This window comes from Diabrotica undecimpunctata, chromosome 1, assembly GCF_040954645.1.
Source record: "Diabrotica undecimpunctata isolate CICGRU chromosome 1, icDiaUnde3, whole genome shotgun sequence".
NCBI classification, from domain to species: Eukaryota; Metazoa; Arthropoda; class Insecta; order Coleoptera; family Chrysomelidae; genus Diabrotica; species Diabrotica undecimpunctata.
This window is the reverse complement of record NC_092803.1, coordinates 10,237,043-10,254,558: the sequence shown is the minus strand read 5'-3', so window position 1 is coordinate 10,254,558 and position 17,516 is coordinate 10,237,043.

Sequence of the window (17,516 nt, the reverse complement as noted above, 5' to 3'; positions counted from 1 at the left end):
GACTGCAGCAGGGAGTAACGGTGCTGATTTCTCATAACGTGTCCCAGATATTGCAATTTTATGCGTTTGATCGTAAACACAATCTCTGGTTCCTTCTTCATTTTTTCTAGAACTTCGTTGTTCGTGATCCTTGCTGTCCATGATATTCTCAGCATTCTTCTATAAAGCCACATCTCAAATGCTTCAAGTTTTTTAATAGTGGTGTCTGTAAGCGTCCATGCCTCCGCCCCGTACAACAACACAGAGAAAACATAGCATCTCAAATGTCTCATTTTTGTACCCAGGGATATGTTGTGACTTTTAAAGATGGCGCTCATTTTGTTAAAGACCGTTCTTGCCTTTCCTATGCGGCACTTTATTTCCTGTACATTGCTCCACTGTTCGTTTATAATAGTTCCCAGGTAGCAATACTGTTTTACTCGCTCTATCTGCGTCCCATTAATGTATAGATGAGCCCCATTTATATTCTCCTTGCTGACAATCATTTGTTTGGTTTTGTGGGTATTAATGTTTAGTAATGGGGTCATGGGTTTATAAATGAGTTTAATTAATGGTAGTCGATAAAGCATACATAAATATCGCAGTTAAAATCTCTGAAACTTTAAAATAATACCTGAACCGTGAACAAGGCTTCTCTTGTACCTAACGCATCCCTGAATCCAAACTGCGTTCGTGAGATCTGTTACTCGCATTTCTGATAAATTCTTCTGTGTATTTTCCTTAAGGTCTTAAGAATGTGGCTCATTAGACTGATAATACGATGCTCTTCGCATTTTTTTTGCATTAGGTTTTTTAGGTATAGCAATAAATGTAGATTTTAACCAGCTCTCTGGGATTTTTTCCGAGTCATAGATTTTATTGAACGTTGTCGTAAGCCATTTTACTCCTTCGTCTCCCACGATTTTTAGAACTTCTGTATGAAAGTTGTCGGGCCCTGGTACTTTGCCTGCTTTGGTTGCTTTAATTGCGGCTTTGACTTCGTCTTGAGTGATTGGTGGTCCTGTGTCGTATTCCATAATTATCTGGTTGTTATCTCTGTCGTCATCGAATGTCTTCTTAACGTATCTCTTTCATATATTCTTTGTTTGTTCAATGTCTATTACCGGGTCGCCATGATCATCAGTCATATGTCCTGATTTCTTGGATTTGTACATTCCTGCTGCCTCTTTTACCTTCTTTTGGAGATTAAACAAACGTGTCTACTTTCCAATGATTCTATTTCTTTGCATTGATCTTCCAACCATTTGTTTTTGGTTTCTCTAATAGTTTTTATTATGTCTTTGTCAATTCGTTTATACTCCCACATATCTCTGTTTTTAGTTCTTCTTCTGTTCTCCATCATATTTAGGATTTTATCAGTAATCCATTCTTTCTTTTTAACCGTTGTTGGGCGAAGATATTTATCTAGGATTATCTGGTTAATTTGTTGTAGTTTTGCCATTTCGTTATCTCGTTCATTAGCTTTTTTCTGTATTTTTTTTATTCTTGTTCTATATAAGTGTGTATCTGGTGCCTGGTGTTTTCATTTTTTAATGGTCCTAAATCGTATTTTCTTGCTTTTGCACTCTCTACCTTCTTCAGCTTTAGGCTGATGTTAACTATCAGTGGATTATGGTCCGACCCGATATCAACACCAGGATATGTTTTGGCTGATGTTATTGCGTTTCTTTACCATAATGTAATCATTTTGGTTTCTGATGATGTGATCTGGGGTGTTTTGAGGCTATCTCCACGTATATAATCTCCTAGCTGGTAGTTTAAAGAAAGTGTTGGTGATTATTAGTTGTTCTTTCACAGCGAAGGTGATCAGGCAATCTCCGCGTTCGTTTCGTTCCCCCAGTCCAAAGGGTCCCACGGTTTCTCCACATCTCCCCTTTTCCACTTTAGAATTTAAGTCTCCTATAAGCATTTTTATTTCGTTCTTGTGAAGTTTCTTAAGGACACTCAATAGTTCCGAATAGAAAGTTTCGATCTCTTCGTCTGATTTGTCTGCAGTAGGTGCATATACCTGGATTATGTTGGTCTTAACAGGGAAGGTGTTAAACTGAATAAGGAGTATTCTCTCTGAGATTGGGACGAAGTTTGTGACGTATTTAGAGATGTTCTTATTCACTATGATACCAACTTTATTAATATGTAGGTCTTCGCTATTTCCTGAGTAATAAATCTGGTGGTCATGTACTGTGCACTGTCCAGATCCAGTCCAGCGCATTTCACTTACACCCATTATATCGATAGCAAGTCTATCAATTTCCTTATTTGCATTGTGTGTCTTGCCGTCCTCGTACATTGTTCTTACATTCCATTTCTCTGGTTGACGACCTGAGGAGCCCTGTTATTCTTGTTATATCTTCTTCTGCCGGACCTTGGTATCCGAGAACCATGGTCAGTAAACTGTGATGTATTAATACTGATACTGGCCATTCTAAGGGACTAGTGATGTTTAATGAGGTACTTTCCCATTGCTTTCCTCATCGCAGTGTAGGAGCCATTAAAACTACTTTAGTCTTGGCTCCTAGTGTCGCTGCTTCCGTTTTCAGGAAAGAGGAACTAGGAAATGCTTATTTAATGGCGGCAATACTCACCATAACACAATACTTTCCTTGGGTTATTGTAGCATTTTATAAGATATGCTTTCCTAAGGCATATCCACTACACCCTCCAGTATCGCCGCTGCTTGGTCGGGGATTGCTTATTCAGTATATTCGCAACTAACCTTCATATCTGAAGGCCATCCACTATCCGCCACCTGTGACCCCGCTGATAGCCTAATTATGACGACAACGACTCTTTTACATAAATATTAAATTTTTCAACAATATCCTGACTATTATCTTATTATCTTGCGGTTAAAGTTTTAATCCTTGAAATATTTTCCTAACATTTCATTAATTGAATAATTCACTTAGTGATTTAAAGAACACTAGTCCTGGACCAGATGATATAGCATCTATTCTTCTGAAACAACTTCTTAATTTAGCCATAAAGATAATAGTAAAATTGTACAATTTTATGGACAAAGCATATAAAAAGAAAAATAACAATAACAATTTAAAATTTATTGAAATTACATAGCACACAATAAAAGATAATAAAATAAAGTACAAAATCCATTGCAAAATTTAAATAAATTGCAAATTGCATAATAAATCCTTACTACGAACTAAAAAGTTTAAGTTGCTGCATGTGATACCCAAATATATATAAAAATAAGTTACTTATACATAGACGTACTATAATTTCTCAGTTATTCGTTAAGAAACTCTTCCACTGAATAATATGGTCTTTCAGATTATACAATCTGAATATTTATAATATTAATAATATTCAAAGACCTTGCAGATTTAAGTTGGAAAGGGAGATGGTATAGGAGATTTTTTTGCCGAATATAATATATATTTCTTTACTAACTTAGTGGACGGGATCGGTAAATACCAGAGCTGGGTAGTATTCGTATACTTCTATATCCCGATACAATATCCGGATACTTTTTATGTATCCGAAAGCTGTATCCGGACACTTTTTTAAATTTTGTATCCGGTATCCGTATCCGGGATCAAATTTTAACATTGCTAGCATCCATATGTGTCTAATATGTTCAATCCCATTTTTCGTACTCGTCACCGTTATAATATATAATTGATGGATTCGACCGTTACTTGATCGAAATTCATTTTATGTAACAATAAAACACTAAAAACTTTGTTTTCAAAACTTCCACAAAATTTATTTTAAATTCTTATCACTACAGCGGTTTCGGCTGATTGCCCTTCTCAAGTGATCTGTTTTTGGCATGGGTTTACACTTTATAGTCTCTAATGAAATAGTTTGAGGAGGGGAGAACTGTTTGTCTCAAGCTGGTCATTCAGAATTATATCTGTTATTTTTTAATTTGTAGATTTCCATAGATTCTAACAAAGATAGCTTAAGGCCTTTATTTTGAATGTGAAGAATTTGAAGAAATAAGAAGATTATGATCTAGAAGGTGAAGTGCGTATGTAAAATCTGTTTTTCTATTATTGAAAGCCCTTTTATGGTCTGCTATTCGTTTATTAAAATTTCTACCAGTTTGACCAATGTAAGTTTTTGGGCAGTCGCCACATTTAAGTTTGTACACACCACTGTGTAAGTGTTTTTTATGTTGGCTCTTGTTGTTTTTAATATATTTGCCTAGGTTGTTATTTGTTCTGAAAGCTGGTGTTATTCCTTCCTTTTTTATGTGTTTGGCTCTTTTTGTTGATATTTTGCCTGTTTGGATTGGGGTATCTACAAAATGAATGAAATAAAGGGGTACTTACTCAAATCTCCTGGGCAACTGGGCAAATAAAACAACAAGAAAAGGCTTCTAGCAATTTAGAATAAGGGCGCCGCTTTGAAGAATCCTAAACTTGCTGAAGGAAAGAAGAAAAGGGCCCTTCCTTCCTAAAAAGTAAACACACAAAGAAGGTTAGGAGATTTTTCTAAAATAAATAAAAATATGGATGAGAGAAACAAATCAAAACGTTTATTTTTGTCTCAAACAAACAGTTATCAAACATATAAATGGCACAAAAAATATACTATATAAATAGTTGCCAAATACAGAATAAAAAACTTACATGTGTCCGTTTACAAACTCCAGGATTTGGAGAAAATACAAAAACTTACAAATGTTACCGCACAGAGATTAACCTTTTTTTAAAGCAAACAAAACAAATAAATATCGAATAAAATAAAGCTAGCTGTCATATGTTAACATTAAATTAAAAAAAAAACAATTAAAATGACAGCTAAGTTAAACCATAAAATTTACAATTTATTATTTATTACAAATCCTTTTAAATTTTAACAAAAGCAATTATTACTTTTAGCAAAAAAATGTCTATTTGATTTGGAAAAATGAAAATGTTAATTGTTACCTTAATTTCACTTGTTTCACTTAACTTCAAAAAAAACTTGCTACTATCTCTGGGATTGGAGCTGCAAAGGACAAAACTCTCAACTTGAACAAAAGGAAACCATTTCCATACGCAGGGACGAACAATCAGAAGATGTAAAATTAAGTTCGGTGGAGGAAGCAAGCTGACGACGGGGACATCCTATATAATAATTTTCCAAATTTCATCAGTACCGGTGTACTGCACAAATCTTATAGTGATTACTCTGTTCTTAACTGCCAAATTGCAAAGAGTATTATCACCTTAACCGGTCTTAAGACATACCACAAAAAAATTGAATCGACTCGCGATTCCTAATTACCCAAACATCTTTCTACTTTGACATCTCTTGCTTCACTCCTCTTTGCCTTACATTTTACAAATTCAACCAAAATAAATTCCCCTCTTGACCTAAATCTAATACTGTGTGTCCTTCTTACGTCCATAACATAAATTTCTTGTTTTTAAAACAGGCCTCAACTATGTTACAAAGCGACCCTCAAACAAACTACTTTCAAATATGAAGAAATATCACATATTATATTGATTTTTTTACCCCACAATGTATTCAGAGATTTGGGGGATTTAAATGAAAATAAAGACAAAAAAAAACTTGAAAACTGGATACAAAACTTGTTATATTATCGATCGTTTTTAAAAGACAAACGCAGATTTCCTGGTAATTTTTAGTGCGTACTAATGAGATAAACAAAATAAAGGCGGACTACAAAACTTTATACAGAATATATATTATTATATAGATATTAAATATTATATATAGACACAAATTTAAAAACGCTACAAGATATATTAAAATTACTAAAATTAAAACACTTAAGGACAATCAAAAACAATTATGGACAAACAGAACACAATTAAGAGGACAAAACAGACATTAAATTAAAAAAGGGAGCACTTATTGGTACTAGATCACTTGTTAGGAGAGGAATTGGAAAATTAGTTTTTTGTTGTCTACTAGAATTTAAGAGGTAAATTTGACTTTGATTGTGAGTAAGTCTTATTTTATTTCTTTTTACCTACTAGAAAAAACTTTGAATCAAAATCTCACCTAGACAATTTACAGGTTAAAGCTACTGGTAAATGAGCAAAATGGATTAAGACAAAATTGATCAGATATAGATAATATACTAGGCTTAGAAAGCGATATTCAGGAAGCACTAGCAATGCGATAACATTATATACCAATATGTTTTGATTTAACGAAAGCATTTGACACAAATTCAATATTTAAAAACATTTTTTTTGTATATCACCTGTGCGGTGTTTGTAGACTGCTATCTGGTCAAAAATGACCAATTATCAGTTATTTTCTAACCTTACTTAATAAACAGCAAATACTTAAATCTAAGGGCTTACCCTATGGCTTACTCTTATTTTATCTATTAACTAATGCACTACAACTAATCAAACGGTTGTGTCCTTATGAGTCTTCTCGTAAGTTCAGTGTTGTTAACAAACTGGAGCGCCTTCACATTGTTGCCGTGAGGCGTGGAGGAAGGCTGTTTGGCTTGTCTCCGGCTCTACGGGCTTCTTACGGTCCGTGGAATTGGACCTAGATGTTCCTCGAGTGTCCACCATTCTTCACGGAACAAATAGCATGTCTGAAGTCGATATTGGACGAGGTATGTGGAGTCGTGTATGTTTTTCGGGAGAAAAACTGTCAAAATTCCAGAATCAGAGGTTTGTAGTGCGTGATTAACACAGTAAAATACCACAACAAACCTCGGAGATAATGTACATAAAATATAATTGTATGTGTGCAATATAGACAAGAAGTAAGTTCGAAATATTGGTGCAAACGTCTTTTCTGTGCTTGATCTACGTAGTAGAAATCCCACTAAAGCGTTATCTGCACAACAGTAATAAAAGGAAATGAAATAAAACAATATTTATACAAATAACGCAAAAGAAATAAAATATGCAACAGTAAAACGACAGTTTGAGAGACTCCTTAACTTACGGAAGGAATCCTCGAAAAATTCTTGTGTCTCCTTAACTTACGGAAGGAGATCACAAGTAAATGCCAATACTTTAGAGCGTATGGTCTCCGTGAGGAGAGATGTCGCAATGAATGTATTTAAACGATAAGAAAATGCAATAATAATACAGCAACAAAATAGAATATATGAAGCGTGTGATCTCCTAAGAGAAATATCGCAACAGATATATTCAATAACAAAAAGGCAATAATAAAATAGCAAATGAGAATATATTCGAGCGTATGATCCACGGGAGAAATATCGCAGCAAATATATTCAAAGTAAATCAAAATAAATGCAATAATAAAATAGTACTAAAATAGGTATTTTCTCTGTGCGTGATCTGAAAGAAATACCACAGCAGAAAAGGCAAAATGGGAATATATTTGAGCGTATGATCCACAGGAGAAATATCGCAGCAAATATATTCAAAACAATCAAATAAATGCAATAATGAAATAGCAAATAAAAATGGGCACTTTCTCTGTGCGTGATCTAAAAGAAATACCACAGTAGAAAGCACGAAAATAGCACAGACAATATATATATCAAAAAATGCACAAATATCAATAATAATAGCAAAAAATATGGTAAAAATAAGAAGGCAGATTCTAGGTGGATGACTGGCACCGAACCTAGAGTCTTAAATACGAGGGTGAGCTCGAACTGGCCGACTACAGAAAATCCACCTTCTTTTATACAAGAAAATCCTTTGTTTCAAGGGATTATGACGTATGAAAGTGGACTTCCCGTAAAATCGACCAATGGTAAATTTTAAATTGCTCAAAAGTTGGAATAACCCCTATTCCAACCAATGAACAATTTTTTTCATGTCAGGAGATGTTACCCGTACGCTGATTGGCCAGTTAATGCGAGCGCACGAGAACAACATGACTATGCAGCCTCTGCTCGTGACTTGCTGCTGTTCTCTTGATTATTTCGATCACAGTTCCCCTACCCAGGTCCTGGTGGAGGTTGCGGTTACGGATATACCACGGAGCATCAACAATGTTTCTCAGTACTTTGTTTTGAGATCTCTGGATAATATGTAGATTACTAGCTTCGGTACAGTCCCAGAGTTGGCACCCATATACCCATACTATTGCTTGTAAATGGATAATTTATTATGAATGGATAATGTTGCATTTTTTTCAATGAGCCAATACAATTTTCCCACGTATTTTGCTGATGTTGCTTAAGCAACTTTTGTACATTTATTCTAACTGGGAAATTTTCTATTCTTTTATTTGAAAATTTAATGTGTGCAGATTTAGTCTCATTTAATTTTATTCGCTATTTTTTGGTTCAGTTATTTATTTTATTTACTGATCAGTCGTTTCTTCACTAGTGTCTCCTATCGCTAGTCTGTCTGTATCATCCGCGAAGGTAGCAATAGTGTTTTTTTAGCTCTGGAATGTCACACGTATACAATAGGTACAGGACCGGACCTAAGACACTCCCTTGTGGCATGCCAGCTTTGATCTCCCTTAAGTCGGTGTACACTTTTCTTGTTTTACTCTGAAATATCTATTCGCAATGTATGATTTTAAGATTTCTGAATACTGTTTAGGCATAAACGTTCTTAGTTTATAGTTTAAACCCTCATGCCAGACTTTATCAAGCGCCTGTGCTACATCCAAGAAGATTGTAGAGCAGACTTTTTTTTCTTCTAATGTTTTTTTCTATTATATTCGTTATGCTGTGAATTAGCTGAGATATTTTTGTAAATAAAGAAATCTATCAGATCTGAAATTTTGTTCCTATCGGTAGGCCAGTATGTTGGTCTACCAGTAGAGATTACTTTACCCTTTTGTTTCTTAACAGCTGACAATAGTTCTTTTCCTTTAGTTGTAGATAGCTTAGAGCCCCAGTGGGTGTTATTTGCATTAAAGTCGCCACCGATGATGTATCTTTTTCCTAAAGTGTTCATAAACTCCTTATACTGTTCTCTTTTAATGTAGTGTCTAGGAGGACAATATATTAAACTTATATTTACGGTATGTGTTTTCATATTCACACACACTGTTGTAGCTTGTATGTGCTCAGTTGCATATTTAATTCCTCATGGTGCAAGATGTGATCTTTAATTATAATAGCGCTTCCTCCTTTAGCTGTATTATCTAGGTGTACAGTAGAATATACTTTATATCCCCTAAATTGTACATATGACTGTTAGTGAATTGTGTTTCAGAAACGAGACACAGATCAATTTTCTGAATGTCTAGTACTACTTGCAACTTGATTTGATGTTGAAACAGTCCATTTGCGTTCCACGCCATTATTCGGAGGTCCTTAGCCATTTCTGCTCTAGTCGGGTAACTCTGATATCGATTTGAGTTATTTTGTCATCAATCTTGGTGAGCTTTTCCAATACCATTTTTAATGTAATATCAGTTTCTTTTCTTGTTGTGATGATGCACGTCTCCTTGCATTCTTTGTTACATCACTGTAACTTTTATATTCACTGACCGTTTCACTCTGCCGTTTCTAGTTATTTGCTCTCAATAACTGTATAGGGTGCTTTTATAACATTGTCTTTGTTCTCTCGTTTCTCATTGGTTGTAATTTTTTAGCTACATATCATCCATGGTAGTTTGCAGGAATCGTTTTCTCCACAATGAACACATTTTGGTTTATCTTCCGGTGGTTTTTGGCAATCTTTGGTAAGGTATTTACCAATACATTTTACACATCTTGGCTCCTTTTACAGTATTTTTACGTGTGTCCGTAAGCCTGGCATCTTTTACATTGTGGGATTAATCTGGAACTCCTTAATAGCTCGATTGCAACTTTCGTACTAAGTATGTCTCTTATGTCGTAAATTCTATTTATATCTTCAGCCTGTCTTAATGTTAGGATGAACATATCTAGTTGTTTTTTAGTTTTCCATTTGAATTTCTTGTCAGCTTTAATGGCTTTCTATTGTCGTTTTTGTAGGTCTTTTACTATTTCTTCTGGTGGCCATGTGTGATGTAATTTCTGAACAACAACTCAAATTGGCCTCTCTTGCTCATTTTCATAAGTGTGGTACGAAAGGTTACTCGTATTTAAAAACATCAATAAACTTTTAGCTACATATTTTAATTATGTTGATTTTGTAAATTATCTAAAATGTATAGGTTTGCATTATGATATTTAAAGTATTCTAATTATACACCTACACTGTACTCCTGCTAATCACCTCATAGTTGGCAAATGTAAAAACACAAATTAAATTCAAACTTTTCATTACACAACGGACAAAAACAATTGTTATGACATAAATATTTAGTACTTGAGGTCGCATAGAACCTCGGTTAATATAAATGCCGTAGAGATAATTTGTTTACAAATTATTAAAACAATGGGAATATTTAATTTTGGAAAGAACGCTATTTAATTAAAAAAGTTAACAGAAATTTGTTTTAGGTAGGATATTTTTTTAAAACGAAGTTTAGATGAATTAACAGAATATTTTTAGACAAGTATACGTTTAACATAACGGATTAACTGTTTAGGTATTAAAAACATAATATTTTTAAAGCAAATGACAATATTTACACTTAAAATTCGCATTTTACTCCAGTCAGCTGAGACGAAAATAACACTAAACTTTTAAAAAGCATACTTCTTCTTCTTCAAGTGCCATCTCCGCGGCGGAGGTCGGCAATCATCATAGCTATTCGGACTTTTGAGACGGCTGCTCTGAAAAGTTCATTTGATGTACATCCGTACCACTCTCTGAGGTTGCGCAGCCATGACATTCTACGCCTACCTATGCTTATTTTAATTATATTTAAAATTTCTATTTCTTTATTCATCCTTCTCAGAAGCTCTTTGTTTGTGATATGTTCTGTCCACGATATTTTCAGAATTCTTCTATACACCCACAGCTCGAATGATTCCAGGTTTTTCATTAATGTCGCATTCAAGGTCCAAGATTCCATTCCATAAAATAAAGTCGAAAAAACATAGCACCTCGCCAGCCTAACTCTTAGTTCCAATTTTAAATCCCTTGTACATAGCACTCTTCTCATTTTGTTGAAATTTGCTTCAGCCTTTTCTATTCTGATTTTCATCTCGTCTATTTTATCTCGTCAGTGTAATCATTTGTGGAGTTAATCATTGTTCCCAGATATGCATATTTGTCCACTTGTTCGACGTTGGTTCCGTTTATTAAAAGGTTCTCGTTATTCCTTTGAGTTTTTGATATTCTCATAAATTTCGTCTTCTTGACATTCATTGTTAGACCATACTCTTTTCCATACTCCGCTATTCTGGTTACCAGTCTCTGAAGATCTTCAATATTTTTGGCTAAGATCACAGTGTCGTCCGCATATCTAATGTTGTTAATGGGAACTCATTTACCTTTATTCCAGCTGTTTTACCCTCAAGAGCGTTTTCCAGGATCTCTTCGGAGTAGTCATTAAAAAGAATTGGTGACAATACGTATCCCTGTCTCACTCCACATCTTATTTCAATTTCTTCTGACAGCTGTTCATTAACACGTACTTTTGCTCGCTGTTTATAGTATAAAGATATGATCCTGAGGTCGTTATAGTCAATCTTCTTTGATTTCAGGACATTTATTAATTGTTTATGTCGTACTTTATCGAATGCTTTATTATAGTCAATAAAACATACTTATATATCTTGATTGACATCTAGGCATCTTTGTATCAGTATATTAAGTGAAAAAAGAGCTTCACGCGTTCCTAGGCCTAGGTACGAAAACCAAATTGTGTATCATTAACGTCTATTTCCAGTTTGTGATATATTCGTTTATGGATGACTTTTAGTAGTAACTTTAGCACATAAGACATCAAGATAATGGTGCGGTAATCGCTGCATTCTCTTGCGTTTTCCTTTTTGGGAAGACAAATAAAAATCGACGTCAACCACTCTTTGGGTAATACGCATGAACTATAAATTTGGTTCAAGGGTGTCACTAAAACATCAATGTGCTTCTCATCTAGAATTTTTAGGATTTCTATAGGAAGCATGTCAGGTCCAGGGCTTTTCGCACTCTTCATTGTTTTTAATGCGTGTAATATTTCTTCTTTTGTAATATATCGACCTATTTCTTCTGACGTAAGTTCTATGTGCTCCAGATCTCCTCTTTCATCATCGAACAATTCGTCGATATATTCTGCCCATCTTTGTATTTTCTCGTCCGTATGTGTTATAGTAGTCCCGTGTCTATCCAGAATTGTATGAGTTGGATTTTGTTTTCTTAGTCCTGCCAGTTCTTTAACTTTCTTGTGTAGGTTAAACAGATCATATTTATTTTGAAGGTCTTCGATCTCTTTGCATTTCTCTTCAAAGTATTTTTCTTTTGCCTGCTTTATCATCGTCCTGATCCCGTGGTTTATCTCTCTGTATTTATTGTTGTCTTTGTTTTTAAATTGTCTCCGTTGTTCCATCATATTGAGTATCTCGTCATTCATCCATTCTTCTTTTCTTCTTGCGGAAGTCTTTAGTATTTCTTTACAGGGTTCCAGTAGACAATGTTTTAGTCGATCCCAGTACTCGTCAATATCATTGGTGTTTGTGTTTAATTTGCTGCAGCTCACATGCAGTTCATGTTGGAGGCATTCTTTAAGTTTAGGTTCTTTAAGTTTCCTTGTGTCTATTGTAGTGATTATTTGATGTCTTTTAATATTTTTAAGGGTGAGTGTAATCTTGGCGATAAGTGGATTGTGATCTGAGGCCACGTTTGATCCAGGATATGCTTTCACGGCTTTAACAGCATTACGGTATCTTTTATAAACTCTTTCTTTAAAATCTCTCTTATATCTTTCTATAAAAAGCGTACTAACAAGCAGAATTTTGGCGAGAATGTCAATTTTGTGACCACAAAAAAGTTTTTTTTTATAACAAAAATGTTTATTAGCACTTTTTGTGAATATTAAATCGTTCTCTCAGAAAAAAACCTTGAAGCGACCGACGTTTTTAAATGTTAATTGCACGTGTGAAATCAATTTTTGAAATAAAATTCGTATCTCTCTCTAAATCTCCATAATTTGATTTACTACTTGTTTTGTATAAAACATAAGAGGTCGCTGGTTAAATAATATTTAGAAATAATAATGAAGAATAAATGCAATATTTTGACTGTAAATTAGCGACTTTAACTGTGAATAAATTACGAGAATTAACTGGTCCTAACTCATTCTGTCGTCTGTACAAAGAATATAGACTTACCTTTTGATATATCGATGTATTCATAGCCCATGTATAGCATGGATCGTTGCGACGCCATCGGAGGCACCAAAGGAAGGACCTTGTTTACTGTTCGCTGTCTCGTGAAGAATTCGAAGAGACGGTCAGAAAGAAGCTTTTAACCGTTGAGTGGTTTATGGACAAATGCATCTCATAAATCAACCTTATTGTAGGCGCTTCTGAATAGTGACAATCCAATTCAATGGTCACAGTGTAACACAATACTTTAGACGTTTTGTGTGTATTATCGACTCAAAAATAAAAGAAGTCAAATTCTCCGTACTTAAAACATAATAAATGAGATAGCCAGTTTAACAATTTTACGAGATTTTATGAAATGACCGGAAGCAATATATTTTAAAGCAAATAAGTTAGAATATGCCATTGAATTAGTGTCGCATTTCAGAAAAAAGTCTTCAATGACAGCCGGGAAGTAAGGATATTTCGACGAGCTTCACGGTAGAAAAATGCCAGTGGTAAAAATTGTAACAATTGTGCTGGTGATAAAACACGACTAACACAATCAGAGAGGTTTTGATTAGAAGGCATATAATGCCGAGTAGAGTGTAGTATCAGTTCTTGTATGTGATTAATACGATTGTCAATTTATGGTTAGAAAATATAGCTCAAGGAAGTGCAATCGTCGAGTCAGATCAAAGATCAGAAGGAGAACCCTTTGACAAAGGTGAATAAATAAGCCAGCAATATGGTTGCCAAGAGTTTCAATCTTGTAGAGTCAGAGCGAGCATGAGAATTGGACGAGACTCCTTGACAAAGGTGAGTAGATCAGTCAGCAGTATAGCTGCCAAGAGCTTCGATCTTGTGATAGATGTTCTTGTATAGAAATAACACCAGAAATGTAACACATACAAAATAGTACATAGAGGTCATATGTATCTTTTCAGACGTTTTATCATCCCAGGATACATTGAAGTACCACAACGATTGTAGAAGACGTTTGACTAGCAAAAAGACATGGAAAAAGAATAAAAACAAGAGAATAGCAACAAAAATACGACTTATTTACGAACGAATAGCCCGCTTTGTACAAGGTTTGACAAACGGACGAGAAGAATGAGGAAAGAAGTCAGTCGTAGGATTCCATTTTAGGCCCAGTACAGTAAAAATGGAAGGTTTCTCTTTGTCAACGAACAACATGTCAAAATGTCTAAGCCAAAGTCTTGAAAATAAATGAAGATGGTTGCTGACGTTGTCGATTTGTCTAGCGAAAAACCATCGAGCTTTAAAAACTAAGCGACTGCTCACTGCAGAAGATGAGTAGATCAAAGGGAATCACTTGTAGCGTAATTCTGAGGAAGACCGTCGAGGTAGTTGCTAGCCCATTTTGTAGAGGAAAACCATTGAGCTTTAAAAACTAAGCGAATGCTCACTGCAGAAGGTGAGTAGATCAAAGAGAATCACTTGTATCGTGATTCTGACGGAAGGCCGTCGAGATGGTTGCTGGTCCACTGCCTACTGGAAAACCATCTAGCTTTAAAAGCTAAGCGAGTTTTCACTGCAGAAGGTGAGTAGATCAAAGAGTTACTCTTGTAGAGGTTTTAAGCGTAATAAAACAAAGAAGAATTGTCGTAAGTGACGGTACGTAGTAAAAACTCTTGGAGAAGTTTAAAAAAATTCGATCTCCAGAGAACTCTTTTATAGTTCCAAAATTTCTTATTTACTTTAATTTGTGGATACGTTTGCCTTATATCTCAAATGAAACAATAACGAAAATATCGAAAATTAATATTCAGAAACCGGCCTCATAGGTTGACTGATAATAAAATCTTCCAGGAATGCAACATATGTCTCTTTGAGATTCGGGATTTACCTGAAGCGATTCTTTAGCATACAAAACGAAGATATGCCCAAGAATAATAAATAAGTAGCAAAAGTAAACGAAAGAAAAAGATAAATAAAGGATTGGGTTGTAAAAATGGTGGTAAACAGAAAATCGGCCTGTTAAGTTTCGGAAAATCAACAACTTAGAAATATCCTTCACGAGCTTTGTCGTGTTGGGACAGAACTAACAGGTGCCTACTGTTTTTGACTTTCCAATACCTTTGTAGAAAAGATGTTTGTATACATAGAAGTAACGAAAAATGTGAAATAAAATATAGAATAAGTCGTAGAAACTCGCCCTTATAGAACATAATTGAAAATGATTACTAAGGCCACGGATGATTTGGTTCGTCCAGAATTTTGACCAGAATATACGAAACGAAGAACCAATTCAACACCTATGAGTATGTCTATAAGATCTGATTACTAAAATGCGTGATTTGGTAGATCACTAAAATAAAATTGGCTGTGGAGCCTGTATCTAGCTGGATACGAATTCTAAGAAAGATATACATAAAACATATCTGATATGCATCCACTACGTGAAAAGAAATAGACGAGGACATTAAATGTGGTTGTGTAGCAAATTAGAAATGTTAGTATTTGAAGAAGTGGTTGTCTAAAGGAACAAGATAAATTTGACGGTTTGCTTCAGCGTCAGCTGAAAATTTTCAAACCCTAATTTTTTGTTATTAGGTAAACTATAAAATTTGTCCAAGATAACGTTACTAGTACAATCTGGAATAATTTGAAATGCATTTTCACGGTTTTTTATAACAGTAATAAATACTATTAAAGACATTTTTAAACCAGAATCCAATTCGGTGAGATAGAGGGTAAATCCTATAAACACATAATCGTAAGTTGTTCCACCTTAAGAAACTCCAAGACACTTTATTAGGGAGCAAATGAATTATAACAATAGGATTTACTTAACGAAGAGATTGTAGATATGTTAAAATTTTATATATATATATATATATATATATATATATATATATATATATATATATATATATATATAGCTAAATATAACTGCGTTAGTTACCTGGTCACTGGGAAAACATAACAGAGGAAGCAAAAAAAGCGAGATACAAGTGATCCCATAGGTAGCAGTATGACTTATCTTTAAAAGGTACTGAATAAGTAGCCCAATAATAAAACCGCCAGTAATATGCGTTATATAATTTTAGAAGTTTCTAGACGACAGAACTAAAATCAATGCAATTGAGATATATAAACATCATAATTCCTAAATAACATTCCTATATAATGTGACTATTGTATGGAAATGTATACATTATACCTTAGAATTATTATTACCTCTAGTCACCCAAGAAACAGTTTATATTGTGTGGTAATTATTAATAATAACAAAAATATAGTAAAAATATAGCCCAGTCATATTATACTTATATTATACACTCTGCCTCTGTTTAAATACTGAACCAGAATATGTCCAAAGGGGAATATATTTCTTGCCAACTACGACAGAAAGTCTTAAGTTGCTCAGCCTCAAAATCAAATGCCAAATTTTTTTAACGACACCATGATAACCATTATTTTACCTATTTAAATTTTTGAGACCTAAGGTTTGATGATATACCTGAAGATAGAGAATTATTAGTTAAATTTTGTCCCATATATGAGATTTTTAAAATGTTTTCTTTTCATTCAAAAACGGTTATACGCCGTTTGAATATATTACAATAGATAAAAAATTAGAGGTATTTAGAGGTCGATGTAGTTTTAAACAATATATACCTAATAAACCAAATAAATATGGATTAAAAAGTTTTTGCGCTAGCAGATTCCAACATCTTTTATACCTGTTACTTGGAGCCATGTTTGAAGCAACAATCACCAGGTCCTTTTGTTGTAAGTAATTCTTCATAGGAAGTGGTAAAGAGTTTTTGTAAACTTCTAAGAGGAACAAAACGGAACATTACTATTGGTTTTCAAGCATACCAATAATCCAAACCTTGCTTTATGATTACAAACTTACATTTCTAGTATCGTGTCGCAAAAATTATAAGGAATTACCCCATGAATTTTATAAACCCATAAGCAGACCTATTCCATTCAGCATGTTTGCTTGTATTGATGATATTACTTTAGTGTCCTATATACCAAAAAGAAATAAAAACATACTCCTCCTGTCTATTTTACATTATGATGATACTATTGATGAAAATTCTTTGAAACCCCAAATTCACAAAGGGGCAGCATTCAAAAAGGCAGCATATAACTTATCTACTGTTGACACAGTAGATAAGTTATATGCTGCCTACGACTGCGTTAGGAATACTCGACGATGACCAATGGTAAAGCTTTATTCCATGCTAAATGTAGATGGTATAAACTACATGGTCCTTTTCTATTGATGATGAGATTTGTTTACCACGAAGACAAATTTTGCACTGATTGAACGGCAGCTTAACGTTCGTACTGGTCAAGCAAATATACTAGAAAATATAATAAAGAAAATTACTAAGTAATCCTGTAAATCACCTCTAAATTACCATCGACATATTCCAAAAGGTAGTAGAGGCAGATG